Source organism: Gopherus flavomarginatus, chromosome 5 (genome assembly GCF_025201925.1).
Source record: "Gopherus flavomarginatus isolate rGopFla2 chromosome 5, rGopFla2.mat.asm, whole genome shotgun sequence".
Taxonomy (NCBI): domain Eukaryota; kingdom Metazoa; phylum Chordata; order Testudines; family Testudinidae; genus Gopherus; species Gopherus flavomarginatus.
This window is the reverse complement of record NC_066621.1, coordinates 34,911,182-34,931,092: the sequence shown is the minus strand read 5'-3', so window position 1 is coordinate 34,931,092 and position 19,911 is coordinate 34,911,182. Positions and strand designations below refer to the sequence as shown.

The 19,911-nt window shown below is 52.6% G+C and overlaps 1 protein-coding gene across 2 annotated transcripts in view; it reads right to left on the bottom strand.

The window, feature by feature from the left end:
- KDM2A (lysine demethylase 2A) overlaps positions 1–19,911 on the bottom strand; it is a 601,751-nt gene that overhangs the window by 550,105 nt on the left and 31,735 nt on the right. Inside the window, exon 1 of one of the 2 annotated variants that reach the window (XM_050956090.1) lies at positions 961–965. The exons of the other annotated variant lie outside the window; for it this stretch is intronic. The gene's annotated coding sequence lies outside the window, so the exon portion shown is untranslated. Of the gene's footprint in view, positions 1–960; positions 966–19,911 lie in introns of those variants that run through there. 2 annotated transcript variants of the gene reach the window in all.

Sequence of the window (19,911 nt, the reverse complement as noted above, 5' to 3'; positions counted from 1 at the left end):
TGACAGGGAGCCGAGACAAGAAGAGCTCAAGTAGAGGAGGCAAGGACTGAAGGAGTGGGACAACCAGCGTAAACATGAGAGGTCTGGCCAAGCAACACCAGGGGTGCCCTGGTCGTGACCCGTAGTCAGAGTCAGCGAAGGGCACTGCACCCTGACAACACGGAAGGTACTGTGCCCGAGGTGCAGGACCCTAACCTGCTGGGGAGGGAACGCCCAGGGACACGGCTCAGAGAGGCTGCGGCCTCAGACCCAGCCGACGAGAGAGAGCAGGTCCCCATCCCTGTGCCAGCTGCTGAGTTCCAGGCCAAGTTGCAGAAAGATCCCTCCTTGCGGAGGCCAAGGGACATGGATAACCTGAGTGTGGTACAGTCCATGAGGAGAGGTTACAAGGAGAGGTTCCTATGAGAGAGGTGGCTTCCCTCCCCAGCTCTGGTAGGGGTCTGGAGAGTGGTGGTTCAAGCAGGGGTGGGACACTGACTTCCCTCCCTAGCTCTGGGATGGGATTCAGGAGTGGCGGTTCCAGGAAGGGCAGGGCGCTGGTTTCCCTGCCCAGCTCTGCAAGGAGCCTGGCAAGTGGCTGTTCGAGCGGGGGAGGGACATTGGTTTCCCTCCCCAGCTCTGGGAGGGGCGTGGGGTGTCGCCGCTCGAGCGGGGGCGAGGCACTGGCTTCCCTCCCCAGCTGTGGTTGGGACTTAGGGAATGGTGGTTCGAGTGGGGGCAGGCAGCGAGCTCCTTGCTTTGGTCACAGCATCAGAGCCAGCGTGAGCCCCCTCTCCGGTGTGCAGGGGGGGTGGGGAGCATCTCTCCCTCCCACTCAGCCCCAGGGGGCTGGTTACAGGTAGGCAGGTACCCTGAGCCCAGCAGCCCTTCCCCCCTGCCAGCCACGTCGTTTGCATTTTTACTGACCATTTCCATCCTAGCCAATTGATTCCCTGGATTTGAATTCAAACCCTCGGCCGTTACAGGAGCAGGGCCTGGATCCTGTGCCAAAGAGACACGCTCACCCCCCAACAGGGCCTCCCAGACGATATCCTGGAGAACCCCAACAACCAGCCAGCCAGAACCCTCCTGGGTCTGCACAGGGATCCGGGCCATAGGCAGGACGAGGGGCTTCACCCTGGGGACCTTCACCCAGGTCCCACAGCTCCTCAGCATCTGCGGCTGCACCACCACAGTTTTCTCTGTCCCAGAGTCTTGACACCCCAGGCGTGTTTCCCCACTTACCCTTGGGCAGCCCCCTATGTCTCTCTGCTCCATCATCCCCAGTCCATGGTGCTGCTGCTTCTCCTGCAGCTTTTCATCAGACTCTTGCTCTCTCTCACGATCCTCTTGCTCTCTCGGACTCTGCTCCCATCCCATCCGTCTCCGATCCCCTGATGGGGAACCCGATCGTGAAAACCATCATCTGGTTGGGGATCAGACTCTAGGGGATGCCTGGCTGCTTCTCCAGCTGCTCCCAAATCCTCCTGTAGCCCCATCTGGGTCAGGAATCTGCTCCTCAGAGGGGTCCTTCTCCAACTCACGATTAACTGTGCCTTGGTGAACTTCCCCATGTGTCACCCTCTCTTTGTGCACAGGATCACAATGTCCTTCTACAGGAGATGGTGATAGGCCATCACCTCACCGTTCCCAAGTGGCTCTGGACTCACAGGCCTGTGTGCTCTTTACTCCCCATGGTTTCCAGGAAGAACCCCTGGTGTGCCAGCCCTTCTCGTAATCACCACCTCTTTGCCAGGGTCGAGCTCAGACTCCTCTGCCCCTGGGACTGCTCCTGCAATCCCCAGAGGGACCCTGCTACTGCAAAAATCCTCTCTCCCCGGGCAGAGTGGCAAGCTCCTCCGCCCCTGAGACTGCTCACTGCAGTCCTCAAGGGGACCCCGTTACTCCAACAGTCCTTCTCGCTGGTCACACACTCCCAGAGGTTAACCGCTCCCTGAAACCATCCATCTCTGAGCCTTCAGCACACCTGGTCCTCATTATCCCCCCTTTGTTTTACTGCTCCCCAGTCACTTACTTCAAGCAGCACCATTCACGGGGTGCAGTACATCCCACCTCTGCTACCAGTTGTCACGGAGTCCCCAGGCGATGCCCTGGTACTGTGCCCCACAAAGCCAGTCAGGACTTTGACGAGCCTCCTCTCCCTTGGAACAGACATTTTTAGGGCATGAAGCTCACACGTCTTCACCTCTTGGGTCTTTCCTTGGAGGATTTAGCATCCTCTGACACTCTGTGCTCTTCCCCCAGCGAGTCCGCCCAGGCAAGGTCCATTCTGGGGGTGGTATCAAAGTTTTTTCCCCACTTTGAACTTTTGCGTCCAAAAAGTGGGGACCTGCATGATCACTTTTAATCTTAATTACCAGCTTAAATTTGGTACGGTGGCACCAGCCAAAAATATCGTGTTTGGCACACTTCCTGTTCCCCCAAAACCTTCCCTGGGGAACCCAAGACTCAAACCCCTTGGATCTGAACACAAGGAGAAATTAGCCTTCCCCCTTCTCTTTTTCCCCCCAGACTTTCGCTTGCCTGGGTTACTCTGAGAGGCTACACTGATCCAAACTCCTTGGATCTTAAAACAAAGAGGAATTAACCTTCCCCCGCTCCTTTTCCCCCCACCAATCTCTGGTGCGTTCAGACCCAATCTCCTTGGGTCTTAAAACAAGGGGAAAAAATCAATCAGGTTCTTAAAAAAGAAAGCTTTTAATTAAAGAAAGAAAAGGTTAAAATTATCTCTGTAAAATTAGGATGGAAAATGTTTTACAGGGTATTCAGATTTATATAGCCTAGAGAGACCTCCCCCATCCCCAGCCTGTGATTCAAAGTTACAGCAAACAGAAGTAAAAATCCTTCCAGCAAAAGACACATTTACAAGTTAAGAAAACAAACATAAGACTAATCCCCGATTCCTGGCTATACTTACTATTTTGAAACATGAGAGACTGATTCAGAAAGATTGGAGAAAACCTGGTTGCACGTCTGGTCCCTCTTAGCCACAAGAGTGAACAAAGAATAAAACAAACAGAACAACAAAAACGTCCCTCCACCAAGATTTGAAAGTATGCTGTCCCCCGATCGGTCCTTTGGTCAGGTGTCAGCCAGGTTCACTGAGCTTCTTAACCCTTTACAGGTAAAAGTGACATTAACCCTTAACCATCTGTTTATGACAGGAGGGAAGCCAGCACCCTGCCCCCGCTGGAACCACCACTCCCCAGTCCCCTCGCAGAGCTGGGGAGGGGAGACAGAGCCCTGCCCCTTCAGGAACAGCTGCTCCCCAGTCTCCAGGCAGAGCCGGGGAGGGAACCCAGCGCCCCTCCTCCGCAGGAACGACTGCTGCCCACTATTCTCACAGAGCTGGAGAGGGAAGGCAGCGCCCCTCCCGTGCTGGAACAGTTACTCCCCAGTCCCATCACAGAGCTGGGGTGGGAACGCAGTGCCCCGCCCCCAGAGGAACTGCCAGTCCCCAGTCCGCTCGCAGAGCCATGGAGAGAACCCAGCGCCATGTCCCCGCAGAAACGGCCACTCCCCAGTCCCCTGGCAGAGCTGGGGAGGGAACCCAGCGTCCCGAGCCCGCGGGAATGGCTGCTCACCAGTCCCCCCATCACAGAGCGGGGGAGGGAAGGCAGCGCCCCGCCCCCGCAGGAACCACCGCTCCCCAGTCCCCTCGCTGAGCTGAGGAGGAAACCCAGCGCCCGCCCCCCCACTTGAACGGCTGCTTCCCAGTCCCCTAGCAGAGCTGGGAAGGGAACCTAGCGCCCCGCCCCTCAGGAACGGCCGCTCCCCAGTCCCCTCGCAGAGCTGGAGAGGGAACCCAGCACCCCGCCCCCGCAGGAACGGCTTCTCCCCAGTACCCTCATGTGACGAACTGGGAATGTTTTTAATGTTTTCTCTGAGTACTGTATTGGTGCCTCAGTGTTCCCATGGCAGTTCTTAAGTATCTGGCAGAGCAAAGGGCCAGTGTACCTAAGTGCCTGACACTCTGTCTCCTAGCAATTTATGGCCTGGGCCCCTCCCCTGCAGAGGTGCCAACTGAAGGTGTTGGAGACAAAGAGATTAGGTGACCTCCTGTCCCTGAAAAGGAACTGAGCAGAGAAGAGGAGCTGGAGGGAGTTGTTAGGCTGGAGCTGGCTGAGGGCGGACATGGGGGTCTGGTCACTGCCCCTCAGAATGGACCCGTCTGAGGGGTCCGGTTCGCTGTATCTACAAGCTTTATTTTAGACCCTGTTCCTGTCATCTAATAAATCCCTGTTTTACTGGCTGGCTGAGAGTCACGTCTGACTGCAAAGTAGGGGTGCAGGGCCCTGTGGCTTCCCCAGGACCCTGCTGTGGCAGGATCACTGTGGGAAGTGCACGGAGGGGTAGAGAATGCTGAATGCTCCAAGGAGAGACCCAGGAGGTAAAGACGTGTGAGCTTCTTGCCCTGAACAAGTCTGCTCCAAGGGATAGGAGGCTCCTCAAAGTCCTGACTGGCTTTGTGGGGAGGAGTTCCAAAGCATCACCCGGTGACTCCGTGACAACTGGTGGCAGAGGTGGGATGTACTGCACCCCGTGAATGGCGCTGCTTGCAGTAAGTGACTGGGGAGCAGTAAAACAAAGGGGGGATAATGAGGACCAGGTATGCTGAAAGCTTAGAGAGGGACGGTTTCAGGGGGCAGTTAACCTCTGGAAGTGTGTGACCAGCGAGAAGGACTGTTGGAGTAACGGGTTCCCCTTGAGGACTGCAGTGAGCAGTCTCAGGGGCGGAGGAGCTTGCCACTCTGCCCAGGGAGAGAGGATTTTTGCAGTAGCAGGGTCCCTCTGGGGATTGCAGGAGCAGTCCCAGGGGCGGAGGAGTCTGCAGCTCGACCCTGGCAAAGAGGTGGTGATCACGAGAAGGGGCTGGCACACCAGGGGTTCTTCCTGGAAACCATGGGGGAGCCAAGAGCACACAGGTCTGTGAGTCCAGAGCCACTTGGGAACGGTGAAGTGATGGCCTATCACCATCTCCTGTAGAAGGACATTGTGATCCTGTGCACAAAGAGAGGGTTATGCACGGGGAAGTTCACCAAGGCACAGTTAATAGTGCAGTTGGAGGAGGAGGACCGCTCTGAGGAGCAAATTCCTCACCCAGATGGGGCTACAAGAGGATCTGGGAGCAGCTGGAGCAGCAGCCAGGCATTCCCGAGAGTCTGGTCCCCACCCAGAAGAGAGTCTTCACGATCGGGTTCCCCATCAGTGGATTGGAGACAGATGAGATTGAAGCAGATTCTGAGAGAGCGAAAGGACCTTGAGAGGGAGCAAAAGGCTACGGAAAAGCTGCAGGAGAAGCATCAGCACCATGGACTGGTGATGGTGGAGTGGAGAGACATAGGAGGCTGCCCAAGGGTCAGTGGGGAAACACGCCTGCGGGGACGAGACACTGGGATAGAGAGAACTGTGGTGGTGCAGCCCCAGATGCTGAGGGACTGTGGGACCTGGGTAAAGGTCCCTGAGGTTAAGCCCCTCGCCCTGCCTCTGTCCCAGATCCCTGTGCAGACCCAGGAGGGGTTGGGCTGGCTGGTCATTGGGGTTCTCCAGGATATCGGCTGGAAGGCCCTGTTGGGGGGTTACTGTCTCCCCTTGGGACAGGATCCAGGCCCCGCTCCTGTAAGGGCTGAGGGTTTGAATTCAAATCCAGGGAACCAATTGGCTAGGATGGAAATGGTCAGTGAAAATGCAAATGACGTGGCTGGCAGGGGGGAGAGACTGCTGGGCTTAGGATACCTGCCTACCTATAACCAGCCCCCTAGGGCTGAGTGGGAGGGAGAGATGCTCCCCGCTCCCCTGCACACCAGAGAGGGAGCTCACGCTGGCTCTGATGCTGGGACCAGAGCAGAGAGCTCGCTGCCTGTCCCCACTGGGACAGCAAGGGCAGCGCTGAGCACAAGGGGAGCTGAGACCCCAGCTGAGTGCGGGGACACCCAGGCAGGGCAGGTTGGCTGCCAACCAGGTTTGCCTGGTCCAGACATGCTGCTGGGAAGTGATTACATAGCAGAGAGCGAGCTATCAGGGACAGGGCTCAGGGGGGCTGTGACTCCAGGCCCAGCCAGTGAGATGAAGCAGGTCCTACTCCCTGCCCCAGCAGCTGAATCCCAGACTGAGCTGCAGAGGGATCCCTCCTTGGAGAAGCTAAGGGAACTTGCTGGCCACAGCGCTGCAAGCCTCCTTGGGGAAGGCTGCAGGGACAGAGTCCTGTGGGTGAAGGGATTCCTGTACTGGGAATGGGCTCCCCAAGGGGAAGTAGAACGGGGGGGAATCAGGAGGCAGCCCCAGAAATCCACTGGGTTCTTCCCTCTCAAGCTGCTGAATGGGAGAATAGTGAGGGGACCCCTGGACCTAGAAGGGGAGGATTGGGAGGAGAAGGGGGAAGACCCCCTAGTGGATCTCTTCCCTGAAGTGGGAGCCAATCTCCCCATCAGGTGTTCCCCTTTCAAAGTCACTGAAAAAGCAACCCAGATCCTGGAATAAGAGGTAAAAAAGATCCAGGCTTTAGATGGGATCCAGCTGTTTTACAGCCCATGGGCCTCACCAGTGGGGCTGATCCCCAAGGGAGACAAAATAATCTGGTTTTATGGGGGCTATGAGAAGCTTAAAGCCATCACAGTGTCTGATGCCGACCCCATGCCTAGGCCTCGGGAGCTTTTAGACAAGCAGAGGGTGATGAAGAACTTGGCCCTGGCAGACACTGATAACATGTGCATCTTTAGCCAAACCTGGAAGGAACAGATGTCCCAGGTGAAGAGGGGGCTGGGCTGCCTTAAGGAGGTGGGAGTGACGGTAAAAGCTGGAAAGTGTAAAGTGGGAATGGCAGAGGTGTTGTATCTGGGCCACAAGGTGGAAAGCGGCTGCCCAAGCCCAGAGCTGGCCAAGGCAAAGATAGGAGCTCTTAACCAAGAGAGCCCGAATCGCAGCCCAGAGTGCTGGGGGAAAACACTGTCCCAGATTGAACCCCGGGGTATTGGGGTAGCAAAAGAGTTCAAGCCGCATAACCCTTCCCACATGCAGCCTGCGAGTGCCATCAAGCACACTCAACCTAAGGGAGGGCGTGAGACTGAACTGTCCTGGTGTAACTCACACCGAGGAATGGGAGAGATGCTGGGGCATCCATGGGAACGTTGGTGAGTTCAAACTTCGCCAGGTCACTGGCTGGAGTGACCTGGCTCAGTTCGGTCTCAAAGGGGGGAGAGATGTGACGAGCTGGGAATGTTCTTAATGTTTTCTCTGGTGCCTCAGTGTCCCCTAGGCAGTTCTTAAGTATCTGGCAGAGCAAAGGGCCAGTGCACCTAAATGCCTGACACTCTGTCTCCTAGCAACTTATGGCCTGGGCCTCTCCCCTGCAAACGTGTCAACTGAAGGAGTTGGAGCCAAAGAGATCAGGTGACCTCCTGGCCCGAAAAAGGAACTGAGCAGAGAAGAGGGGCTGGAGGGGGTTGTTATAGATTCATAGATTCATAGATTCTAGGGTCAGAAGGGACCAATGTGATCATCTAGTCCGACCCCCTGCACAAAGCAGGCCACGGAACCCTACCCATCTACTTCTATAACAAACTCCTAACCTATGCCTGAGTTATTGAAGTCTTCAAATTGTGGTCTGAAGACCTCAAGCTGCAGAGAATCCACCAGCAAGTGACCCATGCCCCACACTGCAGGGGAAGGCGAAAAACCTCCAGGGCCTCTGCCAATCTGCCCTGGAGGAAAATTCCTTCCCGACCCCAAATATGGCGATCAGCTAAACCCTGAGCACGTGGACAAGACTCACCAGCCAGCACTCAGGAAAGAATTCTCTGCAGTAACTCAGATCCCATCCCATCACCAACCACTGGGCATACTTATCTGGCGATAATCAAAGATCAATTGCCAAAATTAGGCTCTCCCATCATACCATCCCTTCCATAAACTTATCAAGATTAATCTTAAAGCCAGATATGTCTTTTGCCCCCACTACTCCCCTTGGAAGGCTGTTCCAGAACTTCACTCCTCTAATGGTTAGAAACCTTCGTCTAATTTCAAGTCTAAACTTCCTAGTGTCCAATTTATACCCATTCGTTCTTCTGTCTACATTGGTACTAAGCTTAAATAATTTCTCTCCCTCCCTAATATTAATCCCTCTGATATATTTATAAAGAGCAAGCATATCCCCCCTCAGCCTTCTTTTGGCTAGACTAAACAAGCCAAGCTCTTTGAGTCTCCTTTCATATGACAGGTTTTCCATTCCTCGGATCATCCTAGTAGCCCGTCTCTGAACCTGTTCCAGTGTGAATTCATCCTTCTTAAACATGGGAGACCAGAACTGCACACAGTATTCCAGGTGGGGTCTCACCAGCGCCTTATATAACGTTACTAACACCTCCTTTACTTTGCTGGAAATACCTCGCCTAATGCATCCTAAAACCGCATTAGCTTTTTTAACGGCCATATCACATTGGCGGCTCATAGTCATCCTGTGATCTACCAATACCCCAAGGTCCTTCTCCTTCTCTGTTGCTTCCAACTGATGCGTCTCCAATCTATATCTAAAGTTCTTATTATTAATCCCTAAGTGCATGACCTTGCACTTTTCACTATTAAATTTAATCCTATTACTATTACTCCAGTTTACAAGGTCGTCCAGATCTTCCTGTATGATATTCCGGTCCTTCTCCATGTTAGCAATACCCCCCAGCTTTGTGTTATCTGCAAACTTTATTAGCACATTCCCGCTTTTTGTGCCAAGGTCGGTAATAAAAAGATTAAATAAGATTGGTCCCAGAACCGATCCTTGAGGAACTCCACTAGTAACCTCCTTCCAGCCTGACAGTTCACCCTTCAGTATGACCCGTTGTAGTCTCCCATTTAACCAGTTCCTTATCCACCTTTCAATTCTCATATTGATCCCCATCTTTTCCAATTTGACTAATAATTCTGCATGTGGAACCGTATCAAATGCCTTACTGAAATGGAGGTAAATTAGGTCTACCGCATTTCCTTTGTCTAAATAGTCTGTCACCTTCTCAAAGAAGGAGATCAGGTTGGTTTGGCACAATCTACCTTTAGTAAAACCATGTTGCACTTTGTCCCAATTACTATTGACCTCAATGTCCTTAACTACTTTCTCCTTCAAATTTTTTTCCAAGACTTTACATACTACAGATGTCAAACTAACAGGCCTATAGTTACTCGGATCATTCTTTCTCTTTCTGTTAGGCTGGAGCTGGCTGAGGGAGGACGTGGGGGTCTGGTTCACTGCCCCCCAGGATGGACCTGGCCGAGGGGTTCGGTTTGCTGTACTTACAAGCTTTATTTTAGACCCTGTTCCTGTCATCAAATAAACCCCTGTTTTACTGGCTGGCTGAGAGTCACATCTGACTGCAAAGTGGGGGTGCAGGACCCTGTGGCTTCCTCAGGACCCTGCTGGGGGGGACTTGCTGTGGGAAGCGCACGGAGGGGCAGAGGATGCTGAACGCTCCAAGGAGAGACAAAGGAGGTAAAGACGTGAGCTTCTTGCCCTGAACAAGTCTGCTCCAAGGGAGAGGAGGCTTCCCAAAGTCCTGCCTGGCTTTGTGGGGAGCAGTTCCAGAGCATCGCCTGGGGACTCCGTGAAACCTCGCAGAGCTGGGGAGAGAAGGTAGCGCCTCTCCCCCACTTTAACGGCCGCTCCCCAGTCCCCTGGTAGAGCTAGGAAGGGAACCCAGCACCCCAACTTCGCTTGAACGTCCACACCCCAGTCACTTCGCAGAGCTGGGGAGAGGAGACAGCGCCCCAGTCCCCTCGCAGAGCTGCGGAGAGGAGACAACGCCCCACCCCCACAGGAACGGCCGCTCCCCAATCCCCTCACAGAGCTGGGGAGGGAAGGCAGCACCCCGCCCCCGCAGGAATGGCTGCTCCCCAGTCCCCTCACAGAGCCGGGGAGGGATGATAGCGCCCCTCTCCCACTGGAACTGGAACTCCCCAGTCCCCTCGCAGAGCTGGGGAGGGAACCCAGCACCCCGCCCCCGTGGGAAAGGCCGCTCCCCAGTTCCCTCTCAGAACTAGGGAGTGTTGGTGTCACTAGGCATAACCCTAGGTAACTCGGGTGGGTGGAAGGCCACGAATGTCGATGAAGCCCTCCTGTTCTAGGCCAAAGCGAACCAAAGCCCCTCCATGTTGAACTCTGCTCGACCTAGAAAGCTATCAGTTGCAGCACAGATCAAACCGGTCTGAAGCAGTAGTAATAAGGCCTCCGTGTTGAAGGACAAGATAACTGGCAGAAGGAAAACTTACTAACGAGCTGTCGCAGCCAAGGTTACTTAATGCACCTGCGCTTACCTACAGGGAAGGGGGGGGGGGAAAGAAAAAGAATTTAAAAAGGGAAAAGCCGCTTATGTGTGTGTGCAGGATTTGAGATTGTATTCTCCCTTGCACCTTATTTGAGCTCAAATAAACTTGTGCTTTGCTTCTCCACCCTGGTGTTTTTATTCGAGCTGAGCACACTGGGCCACGAACCGCTGTTGCTTGGCCTCGGGCACTGTCTGTACCAGCAACAGGAGGGAAGGCAGCGCCCCATCCCCACTGGAACGGGCACTCCCCAGTTCCCTTGCAGAGCCGGGGAGGGAAGGCAGCACCCCTCCTCTAAACAAAAGGCTGCTCCCCAGTCCCCTCGCAGACCTTGGGAGGGAACCCAGCACCCTGCCCCCCTGGAGCGGACGCTCCCCAGTTCCCTCGCAGAGCTGGGGAGGGAACCCAGTGTCCCGCCTCCGCTAGAACGGCTGCTCCAAAGTCCCCTCGCAGAGCTGCTCAGGGAAGGCAGCGCCCTGCCCCCACAGGAACGGCTGCACCCCAGTCCCCTCGCAGAGCCGGCGAGGGAACCCAGCGACCCGCCTCCGTGGCAATGGCCGCTCCTCATTCACCTCGCAGAGCTGGGGACGGAAGGCAGAGCCCTACCCCCTCCCCAGTGGCCATCGGTCAGTTTCCTCGCAGAGCTGGGGACGGAAGGCAGATCCCCACCCTTGCAGGAACTGTCGCTTCCCAGTCCCCTCGCAGAGCAGGGGAGGGGAGGCAGCACCCCGCCACCGTGCCAACATCTGCCACCCACTCCCCTCGCAGAGCTGGGGATGGAAGGCAGCGCCCCGCCCCCGCTGGAACGGCTGCTGCCCTGTCCTCTCACAGGCAGGGGAGGGGAGGCAGCGCCCCGCCCCCGCTGGAACGGCTGTTGCCCTGTCCTCTCACAGGCAGGGGAGGGGAGGCAGCGCCCCGCCCCCGCTGGAACGGCTGTTGCCCTGTCCTCTCACAGGCTGGGGAGGGGGGGCAGCGCCCTGCCCCTGCTGCAACTGCCGCAGCCCAGGCCCCTCTCACAGCCAGGGAGAGAAGTCAGCGCCCCTCCCCCGTTCGAATAGCCAATCCACAGGCCCCTCCCAGAGCTAGCAAGAGAAGCCAGTATCCTGCCACCACTCGAACTGCCACTGCCCAGGCCCCTTCCAGAGCTGGGGAGGGGAGCCGGTGCCTCACCCCCTCTGGTACCTCCGCTCCCCAGGCCCTTCGTGGAGCTAGGGAGGGAACCCAGAGCCCAGCCCCTGCTTGAACTGCCACTCCCCACTCCCCTCCCGGAGCTGCAGAGGGAAGCCAGCGCCCCACCTGTGGTGTTATGAGTATAATATAATATCTCACTGAAAGGTGATAGGGTCAGAAAGAGTTAATTAACTCACCTCACCGACTGACCTGACCCATGGGTGAACCTTAAGGACTGGTTAGCAAGATATGTAAATGAATAAAGCTTTGAAATGCAAGTCTGCATTGTTGGACGTAGAAGGGTAGAGGTTTGCTCAGGTCTTGGGATGTCAGCAAACAGGTCTTGTCTATTGCTCTAGTTTTAATTCAAAGATCAAAAAAAGGGAATATTAGCATTTAAGATCATACTAGAGTGAAATAGTTTTATTGTCTATATGTCTCTTTGAATGTTATGGTAACCTGTATCTCAACTGTTTAATGGATAAATTACTCTGTGCTAATGGCCAGGATGTTTGGGAGAAGGAGTTAAGCCTATTGTTTTCTCAGGCCGAAAGGCTGCGGGAAACGTATAAGAAGCCTGGGATACGATCCTTCTTCATCTCAGATCTGCTTTGGGTTTCAAGAGAGGGAAACTTTAAACCACAAGGATTGAGATCCCCAGTCATTGACTGGAGCCACTCTGAATCTGGAAATTGGACTATAACGTAAGGACTATTTCTAAAAGGACTTTTGGCAATTACAAGCTCACCTTTACTATGTATCTAAATCTCAAGAATTGAATTCAAGTCTGTCTGTATATGGATCTTTTAACCAACACTCTCTCTCTTTTCTTTACTAATAAATTTTAGCTGAGTTAATAAGTATTGGCTATAAGCGTGTATTTTGGGTAAGATCTAAGTTGTAATTGGACCTGGGTATGTGGCTGATCCTTTGGGATTGGAAGAACTTTTTCTTTTATATTATGAAGTAAGATTTTCAGGAATCATCATCATATGTTTGACAGGTGTGTCTGGACGGAGGCCTAAGGCTTGGCACTTTAAGGGAACTGCATGGTTTGGACTTCTAAGTGACCAGTGGGGTACTATAGAAGCTCTTTTGTGCTGGTTGGTAAATCTAAGTATTGAACTAACCACCAGCATTTGGGGTTTGTCTGTCCTGTTTTGTTTGCAGTTCACCCTGATTGAGTGACCTCAGCTGGCTCCCACGAGCAGCACCGTCACAGTGGCGTAGACGTGCAAGGATCCACAGAACCAGGTCAATTAGGCTTTGGGTCAGAATCCCACGCTATCCAAATTTGAGATTTGGGATTGAGAATTTGGTTGATTAAAGATCAGTGACCAAGAGACAGAAGGCATCAGCAAAAGCAATGAAACTGCAAGCCCTGATGGACAGCCTGCAGTTTGAACATGAGCAAAAACTGGCAGAAATTCGAATGAGAGAGAAGCAAACCTTGGCCCAGCTGGAGGAAGAAGCTGCTGAAAGAAAGGAGGAGGCTGATGAGAGAGAAGAGAAAGCTCGTAAGGTGCGTCTGGAATTACTGGCTGCTGAGGAGAAAGCTCGACAGAGGCAACACAAGCTGGAACAGGAGACTCACAAGATGCAACAAGAAACTGCCAGACTTCAGCTCCAAGTCAAAGAAGCAAGGAAAGAACAGCAGAAACTGTATCCTCTTGAAAATCCAGCTTATAACTATGTTGATATGTGGTATTACTCAGAGCAGTTTTCTGTGTTTAACCAGTTTTGCTATAGTCAGGGAGAGGGGGAGTCTAACCTGGTGGGTAATAGCTGTTTGTCTGTTCAAGAAAGCAGTGTGTCTGGGAATGAAGTTTCTGAAAGTCTGTCTAATGTCTCAGAAGTGAATCTGGAGTTAGGCCATGGCTACCCTTACAGTTTTGCAGCGCTGGTAGTTACAGCTGTGTTCGTACAGCTGTGTAGGGCCAGCGCTGCAGTGTGGCCACACTGACAGCTACAAGCGCTGCAGTGTGGCCACATTTGCAGCACTTGCAGCGCTGTTGGGAGTGGTGCATTGTGGGCAGCTATCCCACAGAACACTTCATCCCATTTTTGCGCTGTGGCTTGTGGGAAGGGGAAGGAAGTGTGCTGGTCTTTCCGCTTCCTGTTCCAACGACCCGTGGTGCTTTGCTACACATTCCGAGCAGTTTGGCGGCATTGTGAGTCTGCAGCGCGATTTCTGAGATTTCTGTTACAAATGGAGCCTGAGCTGCTGAGGACCTTGCTGATGAATGTTGCCAGCACATCACGCATGGCAGTGGAGCTATTCCTTCAGCTGCAAAGTGACAGTGAGGAGTCAGACGATGATATTGAAACGCCTGACGCTCAAGACACTCAATTGCTTGTGGCAGTAACAGACGTGCTTAGCACCGTGGAACAGCGCCTTTGGGCTCGGGAAACCAGCACTGAGTGGTGGGATCACATCGTCCTGCAAGCATGGGATGACGAGCAGTGGCTGCAGAACTTTCAGATGAGAAAAGCCACTTTCATGGGACTGTGTGCTGAGCTCGCCCCTACCCTGCAGCGCAGGGACACGAGATTGAGAGCTGCCCTGCTAGTGGAGAAGCGGGTGGCTATTGCAATCTGGAACCTGGCAACTCCAGACAGCTACCGATCGGTGGCGAACCAGTTTGGAGTGGGAAAGTCCACCGTTGGAATGGTGCTGATGCAAGTTTGCACAGCCATTAATCGCACCCTGCTAAGAAGAACTGTGACTCTGGGGAACGTGCAAGACATTGTGGATGGCTTTGCACAAATGGGTTTCCCTAACTGTGGAGGGGCAATAGATGGGACGCATATTCCTATTCTGTCCCCACCCCACCTGGCATCAGAGTACGTGAATCGCAAGGGGTATTTCTCCATGGTTCTGCAAGCGCTTGTGGATCACCGTGGGCGTTTCACTGACATTTACTCAGGATGGCCTGGAAAGGTGCATGATGCACGCATCTTTCGGAACAGTGCCCTGTTCAGGAAGCTGAGGGCCGGGACTTTTTTCCCAGACCGCAAGATCACAGTAGGGGACGTCGAAATGCTCACTGTGATCCTTGGAGACCCCGCTTACCCCTTAATGCCATGGCTCATGAAACCGTATACAGGGAAGCTTGACAGGAGCAAGGACCGGTTCAACTACAGGCTGAGCCGGTGCAGAATGACTGTGAAGTGTGCTTTTGGCCGTTTGAAAGGGCGCTGGAGGTGTCTTTATGGGAAGCTAGATTTGAGGGAAAGCAGCATCTCCGCTATTATATCCGCGTGCTGTACCCTCCATAATATTTGTGAAGGGAAGGGTGAAAGATTCAGTGAGGAATGGACCTCCGAGGTTCGACGCCTAGAGGATGAATTTGCACAGCCAGAGAGCAGGGCTACTAGAGAGGCCCAGGAAAGGGCTTCAAGGATTAGGGATGCCTTAAGGGAGCAATTTGATGCTGAGAGCCAACAGTAATGTTTGGTGCCTTTGCTGTGCTCCTTTCTACCTTGGGGTACAATATTTACCACTTCCTGCAATAATAAAATGTATTGTAAAAGCCATAAAATCCTGTATTCAAAGTACAGTACATAAAAGGCCAGGGGGGTGAGGGTGGTGGACTGTACATTCAGAGGTTTGAATATGTCCTGTTTGGATTACTGTTCAATGTCTGCTGCACTTCAGGATTACTATGCTGCAGGGTAATGGGGGTGGAGTGCACAGGGTAAGAATTGTAGTTATCAGGGCTGGAAGGTGATGGTAATTATAGGCCTGTTAGCTTGACATCTGTAGTATGTAAGGCCTTGGAAAAAATTTTAAGGGAGAAAGTAGTTAAGGACATAGAGGTCAATGGTAATTGTGACGAATTGCAACACGGATTTACTAAAGGTAGATCGTGCCAAACCAATCTGATCTCCTTCTTTGAGAAGGTGACGGATCACTTAGATAAAGGAAATGCGGTAGATATAATTTACCTAGATTTCAGTAAGGCGTTTGACACGGTTCCGCACAGGGAGCTGTTAGTTAAATTGGAAAAGATGGGAGTGAATATGAAAGTTGTAAGGTGGATAAGGAACTGGTTAAAGGGGAGACTCCAGAGGGTCTTATTGAAAGGTGAACTGTCAGGCTGGAAGGAGGTCACTAGTGGAGTCCCTCAAGGATCGGTTTTGGGACCGATCTTATTTAACCTTTTTATTACTGACCTTGGCACAAAGAGCGGGAATGTGCTAATAAAGTTTGCGGATGACACGAAGCTGGGGGGTATTGCTAACATGGAGAAGGACAGGGATACTATTCAGGAAGATCTGAACCACCTTTGAAACTGGAGTAATAGAAATAAGATGAAATACAATAGTGAAAAGTGCAAGGTCATGCATTTAGGAACTAATAATAAGAATTTTGGATATACGTTGGGGGCGCATCAGTTGGAAGAGACGGAGGAGGAGAAGGACCTTGGGGTACTGGTTGATAGCAGGATGACTATGAGTCGCCAATGTGATACGGCTGTTAAAAAAGCAAATGCGATTTTGGGATGCATCAGGCGGGGTATTTCCTGCAAGGATAAGGATGTGTTAGTACCATTATATAAGGCGTTGGTGAGACCCCATCTGGAATACTGTGTGCAGTTCTGGTGTCCCATGTTCAAGAAGGATGAATTCAAACTGGAACAGGTTCAGAGACGGGCTACAAGGATGATCCGAGGAATGGAAAAACTGCCTTATGAAAGGAGACTCAAAGAGCTTGGCTTGTTTAGCCTGGCCAAAAGAAGGCTGATGGGGGATATGCTCGCTCTATATAAATATATCAAGGGGGTTAACGTTAGGGAGGGAGAGGAATTATTTAAGTTTAGTACTAATGTAGGCACGAGGACGAATGGGTATAAACTGGATATTAGGAAGTTTAGACTTGAAATTAGACAAAGGTTTCTGACCATTAGGGGAGTGAAGTTCTGGAATAGCCTTCCGAGGGAAGTAGTAGGGGCAAAAGACTTTCCTGGCTTTAAGACAAAGCTTGATAAGTATATGGAGGGGATGTTATGATAGGATCGTTAATTTGGGCAATTGATCTTGAATTACCACCAGACAGGTCTGCTCAATGGTCTGCGGGGAGATGTTGGATGGGATGGGTACTGAGTTGCTGCAGAGAATTCCTTCTTGGGTGCTGGCTGGTGACTCTTGCCCACATGCTCAGGGTTTAGCTGATCGCCATATTTGGGGTCGGGAAGGAATTTTCCTCCAGGGCGGATTGGCAGGTGCCCTGGAGGTTTTTCGCCTTCCCCTGCAGCGTGGGGCACGGGTCACTTGCTGGTGGTTTCTCTGCAGCTTGAGGTCTTCAAATCATTTTTGAGGATTTCAATAACTCGTTCCTGGGATAGGGGTTGTTATAAAATTGGATGGGTGGGGTTCTGTGGCCTGCCTTGTGCAGGAGGTCAGACTAGACGATCAGATTGGTCCCTTCTGACCTATGAGTCTATGAGTCTATGATGGTACAGGTGTTGGGGGCAGCTGGGGGTAATAAGAAACTTGCTGCTGGAGAAAGGTGTTTTGTGCAAATACTGGGGAACAAGAAAGAGAGCTTTGGGAGGGGTGTGAGTTACCACGGTACAGATCTGCCTGCATGGCTACGAGAGACTCAAAAGTGTCAGTTTGGCGAGCCAGGAGGCTTATCATGCGCTTTGAGGTTTTTTTGGTAGCCAATTCCTTTCTCCTGCTTTCTGTTTGCCTCCACTTATACATTGTCTCTCTCCATTCCTGCATCTTCCTACTTTCTCTGTTGTAGTGATTCATTACTGCTTTAATCAACTCCTCTTTTGATTTTCTTGGATTTTTTCTCAAGTTCTGCAAGCGATGTGAGGGCGGTGATCCGGCTGCATTAGTCAAGGTCACTAAAAAAAACATAGATAGAAACACGTAATACACAGAGGCTACATTGTTTATTATCACACACTGAAGGAGTTTTTAGACTTTTTGTAGCATCATTCCCACATACCTAACATAACACAGAGAGGCCAGGGTAGTGAAGGCATGTCGAGCAATGGGGTGACAGTTTCTGCCCCGACTTCACCTGGGAGGGGGAACTGACTGATGGCTCACTGGGGTTTATCTGCACTGGGTACAGGAGGTAGCTGGTGGCCTGCACAGGGGACAGTAGGGAACATGAAGGTGGCGAGCTGCTGGCGGGGGGGGGCGGTCCGTGGAACTGCCGGCCTGCTGCTGAGGGGGGGAAAGGCACCGCTGGGCTGGCTGCCTCCTGGAAAGGGTGGGGGGAGACAGGAGCGCACCGCGGGGCTGAGGGGGGGGACCGCGAACCTGGCACCCTGCACTCAAGTATCCCTAAATTCTCAACAGGGTTTCCTACTGTCAGATATATCACTGCTGCGTGTTACCTGGGAAGAGAGGGAGGGTCTTCTACAGCAATGTGGATACCGCCCTGGCCCCTATGCAGCTTGCCTGTGTGCAGCCATGGTCCCCCCACCCCTCGCTGCACAATGGATCGGACGAGTTAGCCTGACCGAGACAAGGACCACGGTGGCTCTCTCTATAAACTTGCGAAAGCACATTGCCCACGCTCTGGCTGCAACTTTTCAAGAGATTACCAAGGCCGATTACAGAGACGTGATAGAGCAAATCAATGGGCTATTCCACGTTTAGGCATGCATGCAGGCAGCCATAACCCAAACCCTCCTCTCCCAAAACATAAAAATCTACTTACCCCGAGCACGATCCTCAGTTTCTTCCTCACCAGCAACTTCCAGCTGCTGCGACTGGCTAGCCTCCTCCTGGCTTGAGAAGAGCTCCTGGCTGCATGCCTCCTGGGACTCCGGGGTGTCTCCCTCCACCCTAGTAGCCTCACTGTCGGCTTCCTCTACACCCTCCCCCACTTCTCCCTGCTCTGAACTCTCCATCGTGCTCCTAGGATTGGCAGTGGGGTCACACCCAAGTATGGCATCCAGCTCCTTGTAAAAATGGCAGGTTGTGGGGGCAGCTCCTGAGCAGCGATTTCCCTCACAGGCTTTGCAGTAAGCACTCCGCAGCTCTTTTATTTTTACCCTGCATTGCAACGCGTCCCGTTCATGGCCCCTTCTCAGCAAGGACTGCGATATCTGCCTATAGGTATCATAATTTCTCCTTCTGGAGCGCAGCTGTGCTTGCACAGCTTCCTCACCCCAAACACTGATGAGGTCCTGCAGCTCTGCATTGCTCCATGCTGGGGCTCGTCTGGGGCGTGGAGGCATGGTCGCTGATTGATTGAATGATTGATTGCACTCCACACCTGGCTGAGCAAACAGGAAGGGGATTTTTTAAATTCCCGAGGCATTTAAAGGTGGGGTCAGCTGAGCCTAGGACAGTGGAGTGTGCATGATTACCAGAGAGGTTTCTAAGGTATGCTGAGATACCTCCTTATACCCCGGAGGTCAATAAAAGCGCTGGTGGGCGTCCACGCTTGCTGACCAGTGCTGGTGATCCAGTGCTGGAATCCCTACACCTGAGGCTCGACTGGGTGTACAGCCAGCGCTGCAACCAGGGAGTTGCAGCGCTGGCCGTGCTTTGCAAGTGTGGCCACATCCTAAGTTGCAGCGCTGTAACCCCCTCACCAGCGCTGCAACTCTCTAGTGTAGCCATGTAGATCAAGAGCAAAATGATCTCATTGGGGAGGAAAATATTTCTCAGGAGCAGATTCAAGTAAATGGCAGATGAAAGCCCTAACTGAGGAAGGAAAGGGTAGATGGGTAATGGATTGGTGGCTAGTGGAGCTTGTAAAAGTGAACCTGAAATAGGTAACTGTGATTTGCTGGAAGTAGCTCAGTGTAGTGAAAAAAGCAGCAGCTTATCTGTTGGAAGTGGCAATGTGCCTGGTAGAGAAGGTTTGGAGGAGCCTAGTCATCCTTGTGAGCTGATGGCTTTATCTGGTCAGCAGTTTGGGAAGGCAGAAATAGTGGAAAATGAGTGTCCCTATCCCTAACCTTTTTCCTGTGTGGAAAAATGTGAAAGTGAAGAAAACGTGCCTGTATCTGTCAGGGGTATTGACTTGCCTATGGAGGAAGCTACCTCAGTTTCCAAGCAGCTGTTTGTGAACAGCCTTGTGTGCTGGCATAAGGGAAAGGAAATCCCAAGCTGTGTGTCTGGTGAAGGAGAATGTGTCTCCGGGTACGTCCAGACTACCCCGCCGTATCGGCGGGTTAAAATCGATTGCTCGGGGATCGATATATCGCGTCTAATCTAGACGCGATATATCGATCCCCGAGCGTGCTTATATCGATTCCGGAACTCCACCAACCCCAACGGAGTTCCGGAATCGACACGGAGAGCCGCGGACATCGATCCCGCGCCGTCTGGATGGGTGAGTAATTTGATTTTAGATATTCGACTTCAGTTACGTTATTCACATAGCTGAAGTTGCGTATCTAAGATCGATTTCCCCTCCCTAGTCTGGACGAGTCCTCCAGCTCTTCTGTGTCTGTG